Here is a 17596-nt window from a genome sequence, read left to right on the forward strand (position 1 = left end):
AGAACATATTAAAATTAATATTACCCAAATAACCATAACATGAGAACAATAGCTGTAGTTTCTTGCATTTCATAGAAGATAGGTCACGGATGGGCAGTAGAGACCAGAATTTCAACCTTGGTTTTCCAGGATCAAAGATGGTTCCCCAGTTCCTCTGAGCTCTGCTTGTCATTCAGTGAACAGTGAGAAAGGAGAGCTGCCAGTGTGCAGGATACATGAGAGGGATGGTCAAGAGCAGGACATGAAGGGGCCCCTGGGTGGCTCCATTGGTTGAGCATCGGACTCTTGATTTCAGCTCAGGTCACGATCTCGGGGTCCTGGGATCCAGCCCTGGGTCAGGCTCCCTGCTCAGTGGGGAGTCTGCTCATCTCCATCTCCCTTTGCCCCTCTCCCTGCTCATACATGCTCCTCCTCTCTCTAAAATAAACAAATAAATCTTTAAAAATAAAAAAAAAAGAGTGAGACATGGAGAGGTTGCAGTCCTTATTGGAAGTTTCTCATATGTGCGGTGCATATTTTAGATCTATTTGTTTCTCAGTGATTTCTGTCTATTTTTATTTATCTCCACATTTATGTTTTTATTGCACTGCACTTTCATCCCCCTTTCCAACATAAAATACAATATTATACATGTAAGTTTGCTGTAAAATGTTGACTAAAACAAGGTCATCAAAATGGGCCACTGCAAATCTCACTGTTGATCCTATTCAGAAATTATTTTCTTTAATTAAAATTGTTAAGTATTATCCCAACCGTATAGCATTCTAGTCTTTATTTCTCCATTCTACATATAAGACATGTGCAAGAAGACTTGTCAAGTCGTTTGCTTTCAACTTTGACATTCCCCTTGGTTTGTTTATTGGTCAATAAAAGACAAGCTCGGTGATTATCATCTTCTCGTTTTACTCCCATAAAGTACTTCTTCACTATCGCTTAGCGCTCAAGCTCTGTGAGGCGTTTTGTGTTTGAGTCAATGCCGTACCGCGTCCTGAAAGGGCGTCTAACATAAAGCAGGTACGGTTGCCTGAAAGAAATGAAGTAAATGAAACCCGCAATAAATTTATTCCAGAGCACAAAACACTAGCTGATCCAATGTTACTGGAATATACCTTCCTGTTCATTTTGAAAATCAGAGTTACACGATCTGGAAGGCTCTGTCAGAGGCCTAAGAGGTAATCCCAGATTTGGATTGCAGATGATATGGAAGCTGAGTAGATGATACGAACCCTGTTGAAGAAGACTTGGCGCTAGTAGACAAGCCAAGAACATTCAGGCCTTTCTCCTTGCTCCCAGCTGTGAGGCCAGTCTCAGTAATAATGACAGACCTCGTTCCCCCGTCGTGGATCCACAGAGGCGAATCACGTTTGTCCTCTTCACATCTGGAGATTCAAAGCAAAGCTCTTCATGGGGTTGAAATGAACAAAACAAAATAAGAAAAAAAGCCAAAAGCCCCACCTTCAATCAGGCTTCTCCTCAGTTCTTGATACGAGTTACTGGAGTCATCAGTCACACTGTGGCTGATGCTAGATGACACACCAGGGCTTCTCTTCTTCCTTGGCAAAGTAAAGTCAGAGTCAAGTTGTCCTAAATCATTATCTAAACAAGAAATGTGTGCACTCAACCACCGTAATCTGTAATGAGGGTTCCAACTATTTCATTGCTTCAGCGGAAGTAGATGTCCATTTCCCACTGGCCGCTGCCCTAAAGGTTGCTGTGTCCAAAGTGAATCCTTCTCTCTTTTTGGCAAATTTGACTGTGGCATCATTGGATGCTAACACGTTTCACAACTAATATTGTGAACAAGAATAAGATTCTGCTGATTTTCCTAAGACAGTCACTAGAGAAATGATGTTTGTTGTCTCTTGTTCATTTCTAATGGAGAAATAATATCATCAAGAAACTCTCTCTATATTCTCCCACTTGCTGGGGTCTTTCTAATTTGCAAAGATCATTACAAGCACTGATTGTGGTTGGAATTCATATTTCCAGGCACTCTTGGTGACTGAGGATATAGTTAATCTTGGCCAGTAGAACAAACCAGTTTCTCACACGATCCCTTCGAGGTTTACAAGCTTTGGCCCAGAGTAACCGGTATTTGTCTTCCCTTTTTTAAATTGGAAAATCCTTTTCCTTCAAAAGAAGATGACAATAACAGGAGCTAAAGAGGACTTTTTAAAAAAGATTTTGTGTATTTAGTTGACATAAAGAGAGAAAGAGAGAGAGAGCACGAGCTGGGGGAGCAGCAGGCAGAGATAGAGGGAGAAGCAGGCTCCCCATGGACCCAGGAGCTGGAGGATCAGGACCCTGTGATCATGACTTGAGCCAAAGAAGGCAAATATTTAAGCCCCTGAGATGCCCTGAGATGCCCAGGTGCCCCTAAAGAGGATTTTTCCCCCTCTTATCCACATAGCATTGGTTTGAAATGTGCGTTTTTAAATGTATCCTCCTGTAAGAAGTATTTTTTTTCCAGCAAGCTTTAAAATCCTTTCACGTCCTGAGTAGTTTTTAAAACATCTGCTCATTTTAAAATGTAGTGTCCCTGGGGCACCCAGGTGGCTCAGTCGGTTAAGTGTCTGCCTTTGGCTCAGGTCACGACCCCGGGTCCTGGATTCAATCCTGGCACCCAGCTACCCACTCCTCAGGGAGCCCGCTTCTCCTTCTCCTTCCGCTGTTCCCCTTGCTTGTGCTCTCTCAGTCTCTGTCTCTCTCTGTCTCTCTGTCTCTCTCTCTCTCTGTGTCAAATAAATAAATAAATAAATCTTTTAAAAAAATTTTTTTAAATAAAATAAAATGTGGTGTCCCTGATGCGCCTTTTGTGGATATAGGCCACCATATTATTTTTTTCTCACCTTGGCGTCCAATTTTCCACATTCTGGATGGAAGCACCTGACTATGAATTAGTATATCTCAGGTCCTGGGAGCTTTCTGGAGACCCCTCCCACATTGCAGTGAATTCTTCATTCCTAAATTGTCACCATAAACTATAGTGATCCTTCCAATCCCTTCCTAACAGTCTGCCCCAAGCTCTGAGATTTGAAACATCGTCAGTCAATGACGTGTTTTCAATGTTTGTCACAGGTGCCTTCACCAAAGGAAGAAAATCATCACTTGTAAAGACAGTGAGTTAATGAAGTTGGGGGGAAAGTAACAGCAATTATGTTCTATAAATAGAAATAGGATTAATTATTTTCGTAACTGTTCAAAAAATCATTTTCTAAAAAAATTTTACAAAGATTTGACCTATGCTTAATACATACATAATACAACTCTTAGTTTCTTTTCATATTTGGCAGATACGGTTTTGTAAATAGCGCTGCAAACTCAGTCACTTTGATAGAGTTAAGGGTTCTGAGGAAGTGTACTGAAACATTTCGATTTTAGAATTTCTGATTTAGCTAGAGTCCTATTACTTGGTAATGTATCCCTGAGCAGTACGGCTCTCTGGGCTTCGTTTTGTTCATCTGGAAAACGTTCCTCCTAAAGTGTCCTTGAAGAGAGAGACGGACCAGCAAGTCTGTCTTTCTAAAATTCAACTTCGTTATCCATGACATGTTCTTCCTCTGTTGTGTGTGTGTTTTTGCTTTCCTTGTAAATTTGAGACTCATCCTGCCAATTTACACAAAAATGGTTTCAGTTGCAATTCTTTGGAATCAATAGATCAGTTCAGTTTTGGGGGAGTTGACATTTTAACAATATTGAGCTTCCAGATTGAGTCTCTGTACATTCATTACATCTTTTTTAATTTAATTAATCAGTGTGTTATCTCTACATTTATGACATTTTTTTTAAATTCATGAGTGTTTTGTTATTTTCAGCACATGTACAGATATTGTATACATTTGGGGAGATTTATACTTATTTCACATATCAGTGCTTTTGGTAATCATTTCAGTTTTATTTTATTTCAGTTTCTAATTTTTTTCCTGCTAGCATATAGAAATATAATCGACTTGGAATATTAATCCTCTAACTTACCATCTTGCTAAATTCACATTTTAGCTTTAGTATCTCTTGTATAGTCCAAGTATGATCTATATAGACAGTTTTGAGAAAGTTTCGTTGTTATTTCTCTAAATATTTTTTCTTCCCCCTTCCATCCCTTATCTTTCTGGGTTTCTGATGACATATATTTTAGATTATTTAATTTTGTTCTTAGTTTGTTCATAGTTCTTAGATGCTTAGGCCTTCACTGCAAGAGGAGGGATTTTCTTATAGGACTCTCATTCTTTCCCTAATCTTATTAAGAAGATCCTATGGGAGACAACCTCAACAACAACAACAACAACAACAACAACAACAACAGGCCCTTAAATACAAACTGAGAACAAATTGGTGGTACCCAGAAAGGACATGGGTGCAGGTGGTGAGTGAAATCGATAAAGGGATTAAGAGGTGAGAACTTCAAGTTATAAAATAAGTAAGTCACAGAGATGAAAAGTACAGCATAGAGAATATAATCAAAAGATTATAATAACGTTGTTTGGTGACAGAGGATGACGACACATACTGCAGTGAGCACTGAGTAATGCACAGAATTGTTGAGTCATTATGCTGGGTACTAAACAGTGTATGTTAGGTATGCTTCAATTAAAAAAAAAAAAAGATCCTATAAGTAGGAATCAATGACTTTTGTTTTCCTGGACCACATATGGTTCTGTATGCTGACCTCTTACCAGGTCACACTCTTTATAATTAATTAAAATTTTAGTTGAATTCTTATCAATATCTGGCCACATCTGTCCCTGGAAGCAAATACTTACTTCCAGTTTCTCCTTGGAGATGACGGTCCTTCTTTAGATTTCGGATCAGTAGGCAGCTCTGCAACTTCAGCTCTCAGGTAAGTTCAAGAAAAACTGTGACTCTGTGGATACTAGACGTTGCTGTGAGGATGGGCGGAGTGTTCTCCCTCCCCAGCTTTAGGCTTCTCTAGTGGGAGCTGCAGCTTTGCAATCTTTTTAAAAAAGCTCATTATAAAAAAAAAAAAAAAAAAAAAAAAAAAAAAAACACAATATGCGAAGAAACCAAAGGAACTTTAACAAAAGTGCTTTAACAATTTGACATGGTCCTTCCAAACACAGGTCCATTTTTCTTCTCTCCTTTAGTCAAATGCCATAAGAGACTTGACTCTTCCCTTGGCCTCCATTCGATGTCGGCATGTATTGAATCCAATTCAATCTACTACCTTTTCAGTTTTGTCCCTGAAATAATATTGTCTCTATTAAACTCACTATATTCAAGGGACAGTTTTCATTCTCATCTCACTTGATCTCAGCCTCATAGGACACTCTAATTACTGTCTTCTTTGCAAAGCCTCCTTCCCTTAGCTTCAGGACCCCAGTCTCCAAGTCCTCCACCTAGGGCTCTAATTGCTGTTTCTGAGTCTCTTTTGTAGGCTAATATTCTTCCTCCAGGAAATCAATGTTGGAGTTCCTCAAGGTTGTTAGGAAGATCCCATTCAATTTTCATTCATTCATTCCTATGGCTTCAGCAGCTTTCTTTATACCAACGATTTCACAATTTATATGTCCAACCTAGGCCTCTGTTCATAGCTCTCAATCTTTTTTTTCCAGCCTTATTGAGGCATACTGACAATATTGTGAGATTTACAAAGTGTATGACATGATGATTTGATATACATATACATTGTGACAGGAGTCCCCGTTGAGTTCATTAGCACATCCGTTACTTCATGTACCTGCCATTTACTTTTTGGGATGAAACATCTATGTTCTACTCTCTTAGAAAATTTTAAGAGACTTCATTCATCCCCTAACTGAAAGTTTGTCCCCTTTTATTTCCCATTCCCACCATTTCCTTCATAGCTCTCATTCTGATCAACATTCCTAAAGGGATGCATTTCAGGCATCAAAAACTTAAAATATTCTCAACTGAACTCCTTTATCCTCACTCACTGGCTAGTTCCCATTAAACTGCCTCCACAAGGTAGTATCCATGCAGCTATGTTCAGCACGTTGGTGGACGACCCGATGGTGCTCTGGGGCACCCGGTTGGTAGTTCACTCACGCTCTCCAGTTCTGTTCATGCCCAATCCCTGATGTGCCACTTTCATCGACAGAGTTTTATTACTAGGGCTACCCATGTTTAGAACTCAGCGGCTCTGATGGAATCTATCTTTGCCTCATAGTCATTTGATACCCCATGGTCAAAGAAACCATCTCTTCCAGCACCCACCAGCACAACAAGAGCTCGTTCTCACATAGTGTATACTTCTATGCTATGGATGATACGGCTTTGTCTGAAAATCCTAGGGGCTCTGTGTTGTGATCCTCCTACTGAAGTGAGGTTGGCTATAAAACTAACACAAACATCTTTTTTTTTTCACCACAGGTATCTCTAATAGTAGAATGTCTGCCTAATTTTAGGCTCAAACAGCGGTTTTTATTGACTCGCAGCTTACATTTGCTGTAGAATTATTTATCTGTCTAGGTCCAATTCAAAGCTGGTAGCTCTCTATGTCACTAAGTAAATGAGATGGAGAAATGCAGAATATGCTGCCTCCTGAACTGAAACATGCTTATGAAATATCAGGCAACCTTTCCTGGTGATAGAAAGAGATTGTAATTCAATAATGTGTCCTTTATGGAAGATGCCTCAGCACACCTCAGCCCACTGAACCTTAAAGTATTTAATTTACACGGCAGGCCCTGAATCTTGGTAGAGTATACTTTTCATCTTCTCAGATCTTTTTTACTGAGATTTCTCATATGTTAGTCACATCTTGCTCACCTGGTGCCACTCAGATGAGAGTGGCAGTAGAGTTGATTGATGGGTTGTCCTGCAGAATATCCAGGTGATCTAGTCCCTTTGAACTGTATTATGACAGAAGGCAAAAGAGTAGCAGAACTCATAGTCCGTGTCAATTCAAACCAATGTCCAGCACTCTTGAAAGGTCTTCCCCCCCATGCATATTCACATGACTAAAAGGCAACAGATAACTGGGAGAATCAAGTTATTTGCAGGAAGTAATATTTCAAGGCCCTTCCTCATAGACATTCAGCCTCTCCTCAGATGAATGGGCTCTGAGTCTGAGAACTTGTATAGGATCCTGTATGGGCTCATGATTTTTTATTTGATTGTATAAACTACCTGTAAACAGAGTGTCTTCTGGATCCACCCATGGAATAGAGTCAGCTGGTGAGTCTTCTAACCCTACATAGGATATACATGCCCGCTGTTGACTCATTCCTCTACCATGTGGCATTAATACTTAGTGTGAGCAATTGCTTTTATCAAATTTCAAGGACCATCCTAGCGGCATACTGGTAACATCATCAGGGGGCCCTGCCAAGGTGTTAAATCTTCTATCACAAGAATACTCCAATTGCTATAAACTCTTTCTTATCCACCTTCACATTCTGCATCCCTTCATCAGCACCTGAGGATTCCTCCCCATGAACGCTGTCCCCGTTCTTGCTGGCACATACTAGACATATCCTGCAGCTTCTTCAATACATAATCCTTCTCTTTTCTTAGAAAATCCAGGGTCTTGTCATCCACACTGTGCTGAAATTCAAACTTTGTTGTTGGTCTGGTTGAGAGCAAGAGAGATAGGTTAGATCCTGAGAGGGTATGAGCATTGTCTTGAAATGTTTAACTTAAGTACTTTTCATGATCTTCAAGCAAGAGAGGAGGGCCAGGACTAAGCTGAGGTGAGTGAGGTGCCCCGAGTTGCTCAGAACCATGCATTTGCACCACCTTGAGAATGAGTGGTCCTTAAATTTTGTCCCATATACACCTCACTTTCCTCACACTAGTCCTAGTCATGGAAAAGGAGAAGCACTGCCCTCAAACCAATGTGTATGTGTGTGTTTGTATGTGTGTATGTGTGTCACTTCTGCAGAGCTAGTGGGTTCATTAGAATCTTGACCAACTGTCTCCAGTGCATCTACCTAAATATACCCTTCTCAGATTCATGGTCCCACTCCCTTCCAAGGAGTCCTTTAAATTTGGTGTAAGAGATGTTAGGGCTAAAAAGCTCAACCTTCTCTGAAGTTCCACTATTTCATAATTAAATCCTGAGCCAAGTACTTCATTTGTTTGCCCTCCAGCTGCAAGAAATGAAAGTTTCCTTAAATACTACCAAAAAGACTCTCTGCTTTCAGTTTCTCTCGAAATGGTGATTTATCACCCAGACCCTGTCATTTTGTCTCATCAATGATTCAATGGTACTCAGCAAGAGTCATTCAATTCTATTGTTTGTAAGTACAACTTCTCTCATATTTCTTAAATACCAGAGAGATTGCATTAACTAATGATTTTCTTCCATTTGCATCCCATCTAAGGTCATCACCAAAGTAGAGTCCAATGATTTTATTTCTAAAATATTCTAGGTTCCTTCCATATCCCACCTACCATCAGTGATGGAGTACTCAGTGCTAACCAAAGGGTAAGTTATATAGCTCTAAAATTCTACTTTCTATGTCCCCTTTTGGTAGTAATTATCTTAGGTCAAGTTCTCCAGAGACAGACGAGGTAAATAACTTCATGTAGCAGTTATGCAGGAGTAGTGTTCCTGGGAGGTACTCTACTTAAGGAAGTGAAGAACTCAAGATTAGGCACAAGGAGAAATTGTTAGATACACGTTGCCACTGATTAGGGATGTAAAGCAGTTTCCAAAGCCTCAAAGTATTTCTCAGGGAGGAACAAAAAATGTGAGCCATTAAAATCACATATTCCCAGCAGCAGCACCTGAGGATGAATATGTTGGTCTGTAGAGGGGATAGATCACCTCAATTCCCACTACACGGTATATTTAATTTTATTTAAGATGATTGTCTCATTCATAATGTATTAAAACAAAATTGTGTTTTTGAGTAATTTTGCATTTCTCCTGGAGAAAAAAAGAGTATATATTCAAAGGCAACTGGAAAAGTCTATGTATCTTGAGATGGAGATACAGGCAAAAAAAAAAAAAAAAAGTGTCAAGTAATGCAACTTTTGATATCACAAAATGATTTGGGATATAAGATGGTGGTTGTGCTTGGTGTACCTTCAAGCAGGTTTTGAACTTTGAACATGTTTCCAATGATCATGACATTTATCAGTGTAAACTGATAGAATATGTGCATGGAATGTGAAACAATTCAATTCTGGTCTTCCTCCAACATGACAAATCTGCATATTAGATAGATAGACCCCTAATTTTAATTTCTAATTTTGCTGAATCAAATTTCTTTCAGTCCACCAGAGAGTTTGCAGTGAGCATGTAGGGCTGTAGTTTGTTCGGACCGTTGTGAGAATAGAGATCATTGTATTGGATAAAGTCAAAATACCTTATAGTCTCGAGTTTTTCACCTCAAATCTAAGGATAACTGCCACCCAGATGTCAGACTATTGAGAAAAACAGATCAGAGTTGTTGAAAATGATGTGCTGTTTTTGAATACCAACAAAAATCTTTGATTTTCTTGCTTATTTGGAAGTCATACATTTGAAAAAATGTGAAATGAATATTTAAATATGAAAAAGAATGTTTAAATAATGCCCATGCTAAACTTAGAACTCCTGTGAAACACTTTCTTAACCAAGGTTTAATGGAATTAAGTAAAATTAAGTAATTGGGATATAGGTTTTAGTATATACAAAGGGATTAATACAAGAACCCGTTTCTTAATAAGTATTTATTATCTAAATGATCTGTTGGTTAAGAGGTAGTCCCTGACAGTAATTTCAATTTGGAATGGAGCCTTCTGAGGTTAAACCACAACTCTCCTTTCCATGCATTGAGAATCAATGAAAAAAATAGAAAGAAGCATCAGATGGGAATCAAAATATCAGCTCTACTGAAAGACTGTTGATTTGACGATGCAGCTTGGATCAATGCCCAGCTGGTCTTTTTTTGCTTTATCCTGACTTTGATTCCTTTGCCACCTACTTTCAGAGAAGAGAAGACTTGTTCTAGTCACCTGATGACAGAAGCATGAAATAAAACAGACCCATTCTGGAGAGAGGATGACCCAAAGGAGTGAAGTCACAAGTCATAAGGCACAGCAAACATCACGCCTTCATGTTGTCTGAGAAGAACTGCTCCATTGAATGCGGGACTGCCCACAACACAATCAAAGTGATTTCTGTTCCCGAGAGGAAGAAAGTATAAATAAACTCAAAATGCCAAAATGTTACTCCAATACTATCGCTTCATGAAAAACAGTTTCCTCTTGAAAACAATAAGAGGATAAGTAAGCTTCTCCTTTAAAAATGACCTGGAAAATGTATCTGTCATTTGCATCTAATACTGAGACATCATGTCTCTGAATACCCATTGAAAACTATTTCTGGGGGAGCCTGGGTGGATCAGCTGGTTAAGCATTTGCCTTTGGCTCAGGTCATGACCCAAGGGTCCTGGAATCGAGCCCCAGATCTGGCTTCCTGCTCAGTGGGGAACCTGCTTCTCCCTTTCCCTCTGCCTCTCCCCCTGCTCATACTCTGTTTTTCTCTCAAATAAATAAATAGAATCTTTTATTTAAAAAAAGAATATACCAGAGATATTCTAGAGTTGATGAATAGCAAGAGAAAGAGATAACATTTTAATATAGAAAACTAAGGATCTATTGTTATTCTAATCGTTCTGCTACTTTGTGTCATTTTTCTATGATTTGCGATTTCGAAAATATTTCCAAGAAAATAACATGCTCCAAATTTAACATTAACTAAAAGGGGTAGATGAATATTTAAATTCTATCTTGTTGGGAAAACAAAATTTTTAAAAGCCCAATTTACATAGTGCCTGATGGTGAATTGTAAGTATGTTCTTCACACAGCATTAGTAAGTCAGAAAATTCCATAATGCATTGAAGAAAAAGTGTCAATATATCCTAGCAGACAGATATTAAAGTGAAAGTATGAATTCTGCTATGTAGGAGCATATATACACATATAGTTTCCATACTCTCTATTTCCATCTGTTGGTCTGTTTGCCAATGAACCAATTCCAAACCAACTTCACCACTATTGTTTTATAATGTTTTGATCTTTTACAACAAATTCTCCCAACTTTTACTTCTTCAAGAACTTTTTTTTTTTTAAGATTTTATTTATTTATTCATGACACAGAGAGAGAGAGAGAGAGAGAGAGAGGCAGAGACACAGGCCGAGGGAGAAGCAGGCTCCATGCAGGGAGCCCGATGGGGGACTCAACCCCGGGTCTCCAGGATCACGCCCTGGGCTGAAGGCAGCGCTAAACCACTGAGCCACCTGGGCTGCCCTCCAAGAACGTTTTGATCATATTTGGCCTTCACATATATGCAATAGAATAGGATCATTAGGTTGCGTTAGAATGTAACACACACACACAACACACACATACATGTGCACAAACACACACATTCACAAACCCAGTGAATTCCTGATTGGCTTGGTATTAAACCCACATATGTATTCGGAGAACACTGAGCTAATTCAAATATCACATCTCCCACTCTTTGAATATGGTATAACTTTCTATTTATGTGAATTCTTTTATGACTCTTTTCTCTAGAACCAAGAATATGGAAAAGTAGGAGGAGAGGAAGGTTTACTTCTCAGGTTCATGCTTACTCTGAAGAGACTCCTATCTTTCTTTCTTTTTTTTTAAATAATAAATTTATTTTTTATTGGTGTTCAATTTGCCAACATACAGAATAACACCCAGTGCTCATCCCGTCAAGTGCCCCCCTCAGTGCCCGTCACCCGAGACTCCTATCTTTCAAGTAAATGTGAGGAGGATGTCTGATAAGACCCCTCACCTTGATAGTCCTGGGCCTTAGTCTCTAGGTTTCAGTTAGCCAAAATCAATTCAAGATATTAGATAATGGCCTTAGGACAACAGTGGTGCAACTGTAGTGCTCGAACACTCTTTACTCCTCTGAGTTCATGACCGCCTACTAAAATTGTCTTGGCTATTGCCTCACATTTTTAAGCTTTCCAATCCCATTAGGAAACTTGAAGAAAGTATACTGGGTATTTATAAAGATGTAGCACTGAATCTAAAAAGACTAGCTCACTGTTACAGGGAATAGAAGTCAAGTATGCGTTTCATAAAGGCCTAGCAGATGGAGGGTATGTGACCAAACTGGAGGATTCGTAATTTTAAATTAAATCTATTAAATTTTAATATTAATTATTTTTATTTTATTATATGTCAAGGCATTAATAATTTAAGGACAGAATTCAGAGGCTCCAAAGAAGTTCATTTCTCAATGTTCAAATGGAATGTTTTTCTCCTTTGTTTCTCTAAAGATACTTCAAGAATTGCTACACAGGAGTAGGGGAGAGAGAGGTGAGCTCCACTAAAGGGATTCAAATACCACTTTAGCAAGAGTAACGCTGTGTTTTCTCTTCTTATTAAGCTGGGATTCCTCATACAGATTTATTTGAAGGAATGATTGCCACAGATAAGAAATATCTGAAAACCACTGGTTTGTGAAAAGAGAGGACATTGTCAAACATGCTGACCAAACAGTGGCGGGGCTATTGTATTAAGATCTGAGCACCGCCCTTCTTGAGATGTAGCCAGTGGAGAGTTATTTCAGTTAATCCTAAATAAATCCAAACCGCATTATGTAAGAATCTGTTTACCATTTATTCAACAAGTATTTACTAGGCTCTGGCTAACCCACTAGGCACCGCTGCTGGAAGAGGAAAGACTGGAGACACGGTCCCCTGGCTGATGAAGCTGGCATGCTCGTGGATGAGAAAAACATGTATAATAAAATAACGGTAAATATGGTAAATATAGTACTTACCCTATAACAATTAATATTATTCAAACTGATGATTTAACAAAATGTCCCAGAAAAGGAGGTGAAATTTCTAAACTGTAAATGCAATTGAAATGCACTTGGATGCACTGAAAACTGAGTTGCCAATTCCTACTTGAATTAACAACTACATAAAATGTACTTAGGCTGTGAACCCGAAATTTGCAATTGAATCAGAAGTTACTTTTGGTGACTGGTGATCAAAGGGATTCTTCATCTCTGTATTTTCTCTTTACTTTTATAGACACACACTTCTTAAATGTCTTTTTCTTCTGTTGTTTTTTTTTGTTTGTTTGTTTGTTTTGTTTTGTTTTTACTTCTCTTAGATTTTGGATTGGTTTCTCTATATATAATGCCCTTAAAAGTTTTTTTTTTTTTTTTTTTAAAGAGAGAAAAAAGAAGAAGAATAGGTGAGAGATGAGAGGCCATGGTGATTGCTAACTAAAATAAGCCAGAGTTTCTTTTACTTTTCGATTTGCAGAGCGTTAAGGACAGCCTTTGTGAAATATGACTCCTCTGTCCCTTTCAGTTTATTAGATCTTGAGGCTGGACAGCAACAAAAATCAAGACCACCTGACACTAGAGAAACCCAGAAAGACCTCTCCATGGGGCTGCATCAGTGAAATCACTCTGGCGGGGAATAGCATGTCCCGACAAGCTGGTGGTGGCATCTGTTGCTGTATTGATTGTCAGGGTTTGTTCAAAAGCTCTGCTCAGCTGAGAGGGTGTCTCCTTTCTCCCCACCTAGTTACATGTGTCCCCCCTCAGGCTGCATTCGGCTGAAGACACAGGAGGTCCCAAATCAAAGTAGCAGCGTTCTTCAGTGCCAGGATATTACTAGCAAACTTCCCTGCCATGGTCAGGGCTGGCTCAACCCACAGAGGTCAGTTTAGGGAGGAGAGGAGGGACTTCTGTCCGGAAGGAGAGAAGTATCAGATAATAATGCACTAAAGGGAGCGGGTTGTTTGTTTTGTTTTGTTTTTTGCTTTTAATTTTTGGGCAATTGTTTTCGTTTCTTTTTTTTTTTTATTTTTTTTTTACGGGTGAGTAGCAATGGATCTTCTCCTTTTTTATTTCTCTTGCCCTTTTACCTTTCATCTTACTTCAGGGATCAAAAGCGTTTTGTGAGATCATCTAAACTTAATGTGTGTATGTACAAGACCTCAAACACTTTGGAACATTAAAGAGATATAATGATTAAGAAAGTCATGATTAGGTAGGGTAATATTGATTCCATGAATGAATATTTGAAATATAATAGGAACACAGATATAGACTATACATTCTGAACTGTGATATTTTCCCATATCAATTGAATTTTATATTTACAAAAGCATGAATCTGTATAGTAGCTGAGATATTTTATCATCCAAAATTTAATTATGTTATTTAAATGCTACCATTTCCAGGTTAAAGTTTTTGAACAAAAATAGTATCATATATCCTAGCTATGTTTACGTTTTAAGTAGTATGTTTTAAATGGGATTTTAACAGGCTTATGATACACTTTCTTAAAATCTTTGAACACAAATAGTGCTATTGAACAATTCATATTTTTGAAATTCTGCTTATTTTTTCTTATTAAAAGACAAATAGTTCTCAAATACATGAATATAAAAATATTCTGTGATGAAAAATTATTCTGTAATGGACTATTTAAGCTTACGAAATTATCTTACTCATTAAATTATAATAAGCATGAAACTCATGAACTCTTCTGTCATTACATACATCCATACATATACTTAGTTGCCTGAGGAAAATTAATGATAGGTGTATTTTTCCTTTCATTGCACCAGCAATTTTTATATTTTTAGGAATTTTAACTCTTACTACAGAAATATGTAGCAGAAATGTATAGATGCAGCAAAATTATACTTAGTATGTGCTAAAATATCTGAGAAGCCATCATTAGGTTTCATTGAGACATAAATGTCATTTCAGTATTGGAAACTTTTCATGGAAGAATTATGAATAATTATTTTTATTTTATTATTTGTTTCTTTTTACATATCTACAGGTTTGTTTGTTTGTTTTTTTTTATTCTTTCTTTCTTTGGAGAACAAAAAGTATCTCCAGCTGAGTGGTACAAGTTTCAAGTATTTAAGACAAAGGGAGTAGACTGGATCAGTAGTGTGAGTCCATTTCATGGAACTCAGTGATTAAAAACAAAGTGACATGAATACCAGGTAGTGTCATAGAGTATTTGCTGTGGAAGAAAATCTCCATCCTTTTGCAGAGAGAAAAACTGAGGCCAAGGGAAGATAGGAAGCCAGCTTGAGGACGACACTGGAAATCAGAGCTCCAGACAACCAACCCTGGAGATTATTGCACCTTGCAGGCTGGGATTCAGAAGTTTCTGAGAAGTTAATTTGACAATTGAAATGGCTCCTCCACTAACTTTGAAGTCAGAATTAATTGGATTAACCTATTTGGCCAATCGTTTCAGACTTATAGGGCTCTTCTCTCTGCATTTTGCAATTCACTTCATTTCAATGGACTTTCAAGCATCTAATATGCCCAAATCAAGGTGTTCAGCACTATAAAATGTAAGAGTATTCTTGAAAAACGCCTCTTTTCTTGAAAACTACACTCTACTGAGAGAGAAATGAAATATGTAAACTGGTAATATACACAGGACCATACGCCAAATATAAATATAAAATATAAATATAAATATAAATATAAATATAAATCTACCTTTTTCATTCACTCAGGATATAAGACTTTAGGCTTCATGTCTGGTTTGGGTTTTGATTTTGGTAATAGTCCTTGTCATTATGTGCAACATACATGGACCATTTAAGTCACAAGCATAGTGTGTGCAGCTCCTTCCACCTGTTGTGACAATCTCTTGGCTACCTATTCATTTCTAGGGGAGACTGAGTTGGAAATTGGATACTGGAAGTGAACATTAAGTCTAAATTTAAAGATTATTAGTTGTGGGCAAACGAAACAAATCAGGGATAGTTAGTTTAAGTTTTTGTAGTTACAGTCCTTGTCCCTAGAAGAGAGCTTCTTTCTTATGGCTTTATTAAGATACACCATAATTTTTCACCACCACACAGCACAGAAAACTTCATAATAAAAAGGTACAATCTCTGTCCCAATTATCACCACCAGTTTGCCCTCTCCAGGTGAGACTTGTCATAGTTCCCACTTTTAGTTCTTTGGTGGTTGTTGCTTTTACCCTAAATAGCATGTTTCTCCAGCTCTTCCTTGACTTACTATATCATATATTACCTATTGACTTCCTGCTATAAAAGACAAGGATTTATCTATCTTCTATCACTCTCAAAATACTCAATCTCCCAATGATATCATTGTGTCTCTGTAAATTAGCACTATAATTTGTTAATTTATTTTTAAAGATTGTATTTATTCATTCATACAGAGAGAGAGAGGCAGAGACACAGACAGAGGAAGAAGCAGGCTCCCTGCAGGGAGCCGCATGTGGGACTCAATTCCAGGACCTGGGGTCACACCCTAGGCTGAAAGCAGGTGCTGAACCACGGAGTCACCCAGGCATCCCTAGCACTATAACTTAAAATAATATGTGTAACTTCTGATTTTGGTCTATTAACTGAAGATATATATATTTTTTTACTTTACCCTTGGTAAGACGAGCCCCCTAACTCTGCAACTTGCTTTGTAGGTCCCAGGTCGTACTGGCAAAAAAATGTGCTTTTACATTGCTAAAGTTGGTCAGCTTGCATTCTATTCCGTCATAGAGTTCCACTCTCAGCGAATTTCAATAACATATTATCAACAATCGTCACTGTGCTATGCACTAGATTCTCAGACTTTATTCATCTTACAACTACAATTTTAGCCTTTTATAAGCATCCCCTATTTACCCCACTCCCTGACTCTTAGCAACCATTTTTCTACTCTCTTTCTATGAGTATGTATGTATGTATGTATGTATGTACTTAGTGGAGAATCCACATACAAGTGATACCATGCAGTATTTGGCTTTCTCTGTCTGTCTTATCTTACTTAGCACAATGCCTTCCAATTTCACCTATGTTGCAACTTACAAGATTTATTTTTCTTTTAATGCTGAATAGCATTGGACTGTGTGTGTATATATATGTAGCTATGTATATACACCACATTTTCTTGATCCATTTGTCCATTAACAACATCAGTATTTGAATGACTTATGAGCAAAGATACCTCTTAGGTATTGTCATAGGTCAGAAAAGAAAAAGAGAAAAAAAAGGAGAGGCAAGTCTTTTTTTAAGGAGTCAGTCTACAGAACGAAAAGAATCATATAGCCTATTGAAATTCAATAGAAAGCTATATGTAAATGTCAAAATTTTAAAAACCACGCATCTAGTTGTTTGTAATTAGCCAGAGCTTAGGGAAGGATCAGCAGGAAGCCTGGAAGTAAGATAGACATAAGTAGTATTGGAAGAAAAAAGTTATGGTGCAAAGGTCTTCAGTCAGAAATTAAGGTGTTTTAGATCTTTTTTAAAAATAAAAGTGCATAGCGTTTGGGACTGCTAGAATTTAAACTGTGTAATTGTTTAGCCAGAAGTCAGAGTGGTTAAATTTTGTTTTGTTTTGTGTCAACTCCTACAGCGTGTAAGTTTCATTATGGCAAATTATAAAGGAAATCACTAATTTAGTGAAGGCCTAAGTTGAAGTATTCATTGTACTCTTCTCAGGTCCCAAAATCTGTTGAATTTATGAATGAGGAGACTAGAGGGCAAAGAATTGGCTTCACACTCAACTAATTCTAATTTTTTAAAAAACCTCAATTTCTATTGGTTAAGCTGCATGACATTGTCAATATCCCAGGTATTGACCAATATCAAGGTCAATTTGGACCTAC

Source organism: Canis lupus, chromosome 4, assembly GCF_048164855.1.
Source record: "Canis lupus baileyi chromosome 4, mCanLup2.hap1, whole genome shotgun sequence".
NCBI classification, from domain to species: Eukaryota; Metazoa; Chordata; class Mammalia; order Carnivora; family Canidae; genus Canis; species Canis lupus.